At 39.2% G+C, this 9,490-nt stretch overlaps 1 protein-coding gene across 4 annotated transcripts in view; it reads right to left on the reverse strand.

Annotated features, from left to right (window-relative positions):
- Positions 1-9,490, reverse strand: part of ZFHX4 (zinc finger homeobox 4) — a 210,606-nt gene that overhangs the window by 173,838 nt on the left and 27,278 nt on the right. The gene's annotated exons all lie outside the window — the stretch shown is intronic.

The raw sequence follows: 9,490 nt of genomic DNA on the forward strand, positions 1-9,490 counted from the left end.
CTACTACTGAAGTCTTTTGTTACATCACAATTACTGCTGCTGCTAAGTCGCTTCAGTCGTGTCCAACTCTGTGTGACCCCATAGACGGCAGCCCACGAGGCTCCCCCGTCCCTGGGATTCTCCAGGCAAGAACCCTGGAGTAGGTTGCCATTTCCTTCTCCAATGCAGGAAAGTGAAAAGTGAAAGTGAAGTCGCTCAGTCATGTCCAACTCTTCTCGACCCCATGGACTACAGCCCACGAGGCTCCTCCATCCATGGGATTTTCCTGGCAAGAGTACTGCAGTGGGTGCCATCGCCTTCTCCGTACATCACAATTACAGGATCTTAAAAATAATCTGTCACTAGAAGGGATGAAAGTGGACTCCCAAGTGAATTTTTTTTTAAAGTCACTCAGTGCTGTCTGACTCTGTGTGACTCTGTGGACTGCAGCCCACCAGCTCTTCTGTCCATGGAATTCTCCAGGCAAGAATACTGGAGTGGGTAGCCATTCCCTTCTCCAGGGGACCTTCCTGACTCAGGAAAAGAACCTGGGTCTCCTGCACTGCAGACAGATTCTTTACCGAAGGAGCTAGGAGGGAAGCCCAACAGTATGGAAGATTCAACCTGAAAGTGTTAGTAGCTCAGTCATGTCCGACTCTTTGCAACCCCATGGACTATAGCCCACCAGACTCCTCAGTCCGTGGGATTCTCCAGGCAAGAATACTGGAGTGGGTTGTCATGCTCTTCTCCAGGGGATCTTTCCAACCCAGGGACTGAACCCAAGTCTCTGACATTGCAGGCAAATTCTTTACTGTTTGAGCCACGAGGGAAGCCCAAAGACAGATGAAGTGAAGTGAAGTGAAAGTCGCTCAGTCATGTCTGATTCTTTGTGACCATATGGACTGTAGCCTGCCAGGCTCCTCTGTCCATAGAATTCTCCAGGTAAGAATACTAGAATGGGTAGCTGTTCCCTTCTCCAGGAGATCTTCCCAACCAGGAACTGAACCCAGGTCTCCCACATTGCAGGTGGATTCTTTACAGGTTGAGCCACCAGGGAAGCCCATAGTATATTCTATGCTTCCAAATATTTCCAATGAAAGAAAGTCTTTAGAAAAATATGTATCAATAAAATAATAATATGACCTCAATACACATTTATATTTACATATACATATTTAATATATGTATTATATTCAAAGCTGCAAAAGTACTTCTCCTTTAAAGAAACCTAGAATATTAATAAAGTATTATAAAACTAAGTGAAATGGTCTGTTAACCACATATAGTAGTTACTATCAGTGACAACAGAACTGTCGTCACAATAATTTACCTTTAAGTAGAATTCTCATCAATAGCATTGTAAACGGAACTCAGTCTCTAAGACTCTAAGTAAGACTCTAAGTTACATCTTTGTTCTAAAAGGGAATTGACTGAAGTTGTAATTTGACACATTTTGCATCTTTAGCAAATTGTTTTCTTTTTCATTTTCTAGGAATTGCATCATCCTCATATTTAAAGAAGGATGTAGCACCATCCTCATGTTTGAAGAACAACATGAATCTTCCAACTAAAAGAGAAGCTCTAGTTCACTCTGTAATTCCCACCATAACCTTTGTCTGAAACTGACTCACAAAGTCTTACATTGCAAAAGAGCAATGAGTCAGCCAAGACGTATTGTTCTACAGCTACTGATGACCCAAGAAAGCAATCACACCTAGCCTTTTGACCAACCATTGATGAATAAAAACATGGAAGCTTTTGAGGGCTAGTATATGATTGTTGTTGTTTAGTCGCTAAGTCCTGCTAGATTCTCTGAGAGCCCATGGGCTGCAGCATGCCATGCATTCCTGTCCTTCACTATCTCCCAGAGTTTGCTCAAATTCACGTCCATTGAGTCTGTGATGCTATCTAACCATCTCATCCTCTGCCACCCCCTTCTCATTTTGCCTTCTATCTTTCCCAGCAACAGGGTCTTTTTCAACGAGCCGGCTCTTCACAGCAAGTGGCCAAAGTATTGGAGCTTCAGCTTCAGAATCGGTCCTTCCAACGAATATTCAGGGTTTATTTTCTTTAGGATTTAGTATATGGATTCAACCCTTAATTTGGTTAAAGGCTCTGCCACATTGGAAGGACAGAGTCATCTAGAAAGCATTACCTTAGAGAACATGGTTTGTATCCTTCCTCATTAATGGGGCTATCTCCATAAACAGAGACATTTAAAAACCCAGTCCAAACAAAGTGTTCAATGAATGTTTCTGTATTTATCAGAAGTAAGACTTGGGATGTCATTTGGGTATTCTGCAAACAGAACATCAATCACCACGTTGCTCCTTGGTTATACAATCTATGAAGATGTCTCCCAGCAGGTTCTTGGGGGCTGTACCTCCAACTGTTGCTCTTCTTTTGAATGAATCATATCACCATAAGGTCTCCGGAAATACACTGATAATTCGGGGGTGAAAGAAGTGCCTTTTGAAGGCTTGAATTATCTGAATAATGAACAAATCTCCACGTCTAATTGAACTCAGCCTGAGCACAGGCTCAGACTTCAGGCAAACTTGGTAAAGCATTTCCAGTAGAACTCAGGCAGGCCAGATGTTTTGGAAGCAGAATCGCAATCATTATGCACATGCCAGCTCCTCCTCGCTCCACCCGAGGCCAAGACCCTTTCAGCAGCACGAGGCCTGCTTAACGTATGACTTTGGCCGCCTTACTGCATGGCATCCCAGCACCCACGCAAGCATTTCGGTTAAACAAGCTCCACTAACAAGGACGATTACATGGAAGCCAAAGAAACTAGTGGGGAGAGCACATTCATCATGAGATATAAACTCTGTCTGCATTTCCTAAAATGATCTCAGGGTGGGAGATACATACGGATTTACAACTCTGGGTTAAATGCAGGAGACATGGGTTCTATCCCTGGGTCAGGAAGATCCCCTGGAGAAGGAAATGGCAACCCACTTCAGTATTCTTGCCTGGAAAATCCCATGGACAGAGGAGGCTAGTGGGCTATAGCCCATGGGGTCGCAGAGACAGACATTACTGAGTGACTAACACTTTCTACACTTCACATGAGACAATGAGCACAACTTATACAAACACTGTAACATAAATCCCAAAGTCTGAGTTGACATGGTCCTGCGGTAAATTAATGGTAGTGCCACATTTTACTACTTTTCTGAGGTGGAGGTTGGGTGTGATATGTGGTGTGTGTGTGTGTGTGTGTGTGTGTGTGTGTGTGTGTGTGTGTGTGTGTGTATGTTTAGAAGGAGGGAGATGAAGGAAGCTGTTAGGGTGGGCCACCACCCTCCACATCCCCATACCTGACACAACAACTGGTTCCCCCTCACACATTAGAAATTCATCCAGATTAAGTGGTTCAGTTAAAACCAAATGCACTCTGGGAAAAAACCTGACAGTCATTTACACCTTTTAATGCACTACTCTGCTTTTACAGAAAGGTGTCCTTCCCCCTTAATTAAAAGGATGCTCGTTTTCTTTGGGGAATTAGATGGGTGATCTCTCAACACAGAGTATATCCATGAAGAGAAGATCTAGGTAGGAGAAAACAGTAAAGATTTCAGCAAAGAAAGAAGAGATAACGGTGAGTGCCTGATGTGTGGGGATATGGCAGGACCAGTTAAGGAAAGACACGTCAAAAATAAAATCAGGGAGTCCCAGTGACACGATTTGCTTTCTTTAAATTTTGTTTGGGTTTGGTAACAGTTCCACACATGCAATACTGTTTTATCTCTCCTGACATGGATGTAATAAGTTGCGAATACCTGGCCTAAAGTCATCCTTCTACAGATTGACATGTATCAATGTGTATCTATAGGTGTGTGTATCTTTCTATATTAATATATAAATACAGAAATATATATATATATATATATATATATATATATAGAGAGAGAGAGAGAGAGAGAGAGAGTGTATTTGGATAAACAGATATTTTTTATCCTTTTTTCCCTACTGGAATACAAAGAGAGTTTTCAACTCATACTGTAATACATATTTCTTGCCTTGTGAATGCACATTTGTGCTGGAGTAGCCATGTTCTAACACATGGTGTGCTTCAGTAAATATCAAGCTTAAAAACCGAAGTAGACGAAGTAGTAGGTCTGGCCAGTTACATTGTGATCTGAAAATACTAGTGATTTATTAGTTGCTATTAGCTAACCAGCTGATCTCTATTTGATCTGTGTATTTATTATAAGCATTAAGCCAGCATGTATTGTTCTACTACAGGAACTTTTTCAGCCTCTGCCTTGCTTTTTATATGAAAATACAATAAAATAATTTGAGTTGTGATTACTTAAAAAAAAAATAAATCCTGCAGCTGGAATTAAATTTCACACTGAAATTCAACCTTGAAAGGAACAGAAATATGAAACTAATGCAAAAAGTGCAAAAATTTCCATATTCAGGTTAATGTTTAGCAGCAGAAAAGAATAACTTTTGTTTATCTCTGAAAACAGCTTTCTTTATCTAAACAAATGACTAGAATAAGATAAAGAAAAACCTGTTTTGGTTTTTTAGATACACACACATATTCCAGTTTCCTTTTACACAATGACTTTTATGCAAATAGGTACCACACAATCTCCTGACCTCTTTTACCATCACACCCGGACAATGACAGTTCAATAATTGAAATGGTACATATCGGGTATATTTGATTTTAAATTGCAAAGTTGGTCTCAGGCCTATTGAAATGAAAATGCTTATGATTCTTTGTTAATTCCAAACTGATCAGATTATTATATTTCCTACCAGTTTAAAAAAAAAAACGTAAAAGGCAGGTGAAGCTAATTATATCATTTTTTATTTCCTTGCCATATACACTACCCAATCTAGTTTTTTTTTTTTTTTTGCATTCTCTTCTGTGACCCTCCCCCACACCTTGATTTTAGTTCTTAACCTGGATTCTTTCATCCATAACATGGGTAATGAGAAAACTCCAAAAATGTTCCTTGTGGGACTGTTACACTAAAAGTCACGTAGGACTAAATCCCACGTGTCTTCCTTTGCTCACCATGGAGACGGGAGATTCATTCACTGCCCTCAGCCAATTTGAAATCCAAATATGAAAACAGCCTTATGGAATTCAGACAGATGATTCTCCTTCACAACTAGCAGATGCAAGAAGAAAAAAAAAGACTAGTATAATTAAGCTTTTAACTTTGATCCAGTGAAGCTGTGAACACCTCATTTAAAAATACATATAAAAGCAGCTGAAGCACAGGTGTGGCAAGCGTATTTGCACACCCAGCACAGGATGGCAGTCAACCAATCAGCTGGCCAGAAAAGTTTCAGCCATTCTAAGGCAAGAATAAGGTAAGCTGTGAATCTGAAATATCACCAGAGTCTTGTTTGTTTTCAGTTGGAATGTGGAGTGCTCAGTGGTTTTCACTACATCTTTCTACTGGACACTTTAGAAAAGGATTGGGATCACTTAGGGGGGTAGACTAAATTGCAGTGCATTTTTTAATGAGGGTTGGAAGTAGTTTCTTTAATACATTTCTCAATATATGCATCAGTCCATTATTCATCTTACGAATATTTATTGAGGACTCATTATGTGAATATCAATTGGCAGGAATTTGTAGAGGATGCAAAGGCGTGAAATTAGAAAAATATAATCAAATCTAATAAAGTGGTTAGCTGAGAACACTGTTTTGGCATTATACAGACATAGATACACACACACAGGGGCTCCCCTGGTGGCTCAGATGGAAAACAATCTGCCTGCAATGTAGAAGACCTGGGTTTGATTCCTGGGTTGGAAAGATCCTTCGGAGAAGGGAATGGCCACCCACTCCAGTATTCTTGCCTGGAGAATTTCATGGACAGAGGAGCCTGGTGGGCTACAGTCCATGGGGTCACAAAGAGTCAACACAAACGAGTGACTAACACTTTCACTTCATATATTCAGTACTTATTAACCTCATTTTAAATATACTTTCAGACATTAAAAGAGAAGATTAAGTGCAATCTGCAGTTTCAATTTATTGTTTAAATTTCTTAGCCCAATTTTGCTTCATCATTCAAATTTCTGGAGGAAAAATAAGATCAAAATTTGAATAGTGCCTAATGTTTCAGAGAAGTTTGCTTGAAGAAACGAGCAAGCTTTTCTTCACAATAACAAAATTCCTTTACAAAAAATCCTAAGGAAAAGAACTGCCAAAAAAACGAACGCAGCTTTGTTTGTTTTTGTAGTCATCGTTAGCAATAGACATAAAGGTATTCCTTTTTTTTTTTTTTTTTGGAGCCCATATGGAAAGATCATCAACACATTCTGCCTCTGGGTTCTTTGCCAAAATACCATAACCCACAAGCCTTCTACCTTAAACATGAAAGGAAAGGTGTTGTTCTGGTCAAATAAAGAAATAATTTTTACTAGCATACGTCTAATGTTAAAGCTGCTTAAATCCTGCCAAATACATTAAAACAACATCTGTAAAACAGATTTTCATTAAATTGATCAGGTTAGAGTTAAGCAGCTAGGCAGATGATGTTTTAAGCTACCCCTTAACCTTTAACCTCTAACCTCCTTAAACTGGAATAAGGACACACACTTCTTTGAGGTAAGACTGCTTCAGGTTGACCATGCCAGAGGTAAAGTGGCCCATTCAAATTGCCCTGACACATCCCCACATTTGGGAGTGTTATGAATCAATATGCTGTCAATGAGAAGAACTGTTTTTCTCCCAGCCATGTATTTATCTGTCTTTTCAATGCTACTTGTCACTTTCCCTTAAAGTCTGAATAATTCACAATGCAAAATGATGTATAATTAAACTCCTAATGAAAATGAATTTTATATAAGCAATTATTGTCTAGTCATTAGCTCACTGTTTTAAGTCCAATTTTAATATTTTCACCATATTATAAACCATCATTTTTTCCAGGCCTAGGCCAATTTGTTAGGGTCTCATTTAAAAGCAATTAATGTTACTTATAGAGCAATTTTATTTTGCCTACACAGGCTGACCAAGCTTGCTAATGTCCTCATTACTGCTCTTCAAAATCCTCTGGATCTGACACATGGTTTCTGTGAATCAGTTTAGAAACTGCATCCTCAACACACTGCTACTCTGGAAGAATTTTTTCTAGTGACTGCTAGAATGAATAAATGCTCTTTGAAGGCTGATGCAAAATAATAGAGTCCAGCTGCCCAATACTGAGTTTCAATGGCTCCAATATTTATTTCTTTAATCTTTTTAATTCAAGGTAAGCTTGTTCACAGTGTGTTTTTATTTGTTTGCTGACCATTTGGAGACATTACCTCACAAGGACACTTAGGTATTTAAGAGATAATAAAGAAGATGGTGGGGAGAGTTAATTTGTATATGACACAACATTTTGAAGGTAAGAGTATATATAGCTGGGCTTCCCAGATGGCTCAGTGGTAAAGGATCTGCCTGCAAGTGCATGAGACACAGGGTCAGTCCTGATCCAGGAAGACCACATATAATGCAGAGCAACTAAGCCTGTGCACCTCAGCTATTGAGCCTGTGCTCGAGAGCCTGGGAGCCACACTACTGAAGTCTCAGCACCCTAGAGCCTGTATTCCACAAGAGAAACCGCTGCAACGAGAAGCCTGAGCACCGCAACTAGAGAGTAGCCCCCACTCACTGCAACTAGAACAAAGCCCACACGGCAATGAAGATTCAGCACGGCCAAAAATGAAATAGATAAAAATTTAAAAGAGAGAACATATAGCCTTTGGTTCTGGTATCTCAAGCTCTCTCTGCTTTAAGGACCTATTCATAAGCAAGTTCTATCTCATCTGGTTGTTATACAATCAAAGACAAAATCCAGCCCTCTCTGAAAGAGAACTTCAAGGGTAACCCTGGCACCTAGCAAATTGCTCTGCAGACAGTGAGGGTAGTCAGTCCATATTCATGGATAAACTTAACACGCACATACACACATGTAAATAATTGTCCGGCAATGAGACTAAATAGCCTTTCCTGAGAAAATCAGCAGGAATGCTCTACCTTTCTTTAGCTTCCCACATGAGATTAATAAAGCAGAAAAATTTGTATATTTATATCTTCTATTCACAACATGTTAATTTAAAGTGTTAGAGCTGTGTGAATATAAGCACAGTTCATGAATATTCTATATAGCTCCCAGGGTCGAGATCTATTATTTATACAAACTTAATGTGTTTTTTTTTTCTCCCAGGTATTCTAAAAGTTTTAATAGATAAAGTATCAACAGAAGAAAAGTTGACAATTGAACAGCTGTCAGCTGTTGCTGTAAAAGCGATGAATTATAATCATTCTATTCTGTTTTCAATACCATCAACTTAGACGTTTTCCATCTTATGCGAGGGCCTGCACTCCCCTCAAATTGTGTAACCCAAATCTAATGCTTTCGTTATTGATCCACAGAGCACCAACATCACAGGCACAATGTTACAAATTCTCACACCACGACTTTAGGTTTTCACGCTCAGTACATCAATCCAGCATTTGAACTTCAAGAAACAGCCCAAACAAATAGTGGCAGGCCAACCCAAATAAATAATGCCTCCACCTGCCCCAGATAGCCACATTCTGCTCTTTTTGTGGTCTGTTTATAGTTTGAAAGCATATTTGAAGAGTCGCAGGTATCATAATCGCCGGGTGCCTCCTGATAGTATAGTTATCACTGATTTCTAGTATAAATCAATAGATAACACTTGCAAAATGGATTTTGCAATCATATTAGAGCTTGTTACAGTGACTAATGGTTTGCAATATTTTCTGAATTTTAATATCCTCTGGACAAAAGAAGTTTTTAATAAGTTACCAAGTTATTCATCATAGAAATGAATCTGTTCCCATTGTACATGAACCAAGACAACCAGGCCAATCCAGTAAACAAACTGCAGAAAATAACTTATCCAGTAATTAGGGTTCAGAAGAAGTCAAGCCAAGGTATGTGACAAATAAGATTCAACACTTGCACGTATTCATTACATCTGCAAAGCTTTTTCCCCTATAAAAGTGTTATTTGCCATTTAATGAACACTTTTACCTGTACCACACCCATAAGGGGATGGGATAAAAACATTACTAGCTTGGGAAGTCAGGCAAAATAACAACAGAGTTAAGCAGAAGACTTTCAACTGATCCTAAGGGAGGGTGTCTTTTTACTCAGTACCACCAGAAACTTACAGGAAAACACACACACACAATGTCTGGATCGTCCTTGTTTGTCACCAAACAAAAGATGATGCATTCACAAGGCAGTGCTGTTTTTGTCCTCTGCTCCCTGAAACCATTCATACTTAGCCAAGAGTGGTGCTGGGTTGTTGTTTTTAATCAATCAATAAAAAGAGGTTTAAGAGTATTATTTTATAGGTGGAAACACTCAGAAAAGTGATGTTATTTCAGGGCAACCAGTAAAGTGATCAATCCCACAGAGACAGGTGTAAAAGGGACATACGGCAAATCCTTTAAATAAATTCTCCAATTCCATCTATTTCAATAGACTCTGCATTTAGTAACGT

The sequence above is a fragment of the Capra hircus genome, chromosome 14 (assembly GCF_001704415.2).
Source record: "Capra hircus breed San Clemente chromosome 14, ASM170441v1, whole genome shotgun sequence".
NCBI classification, from domain to species: Eukaryota; Metazoa; Chordata; class Mammalia; order Artiodactyla; family Bovidae; genus Capra; species Capra hircus.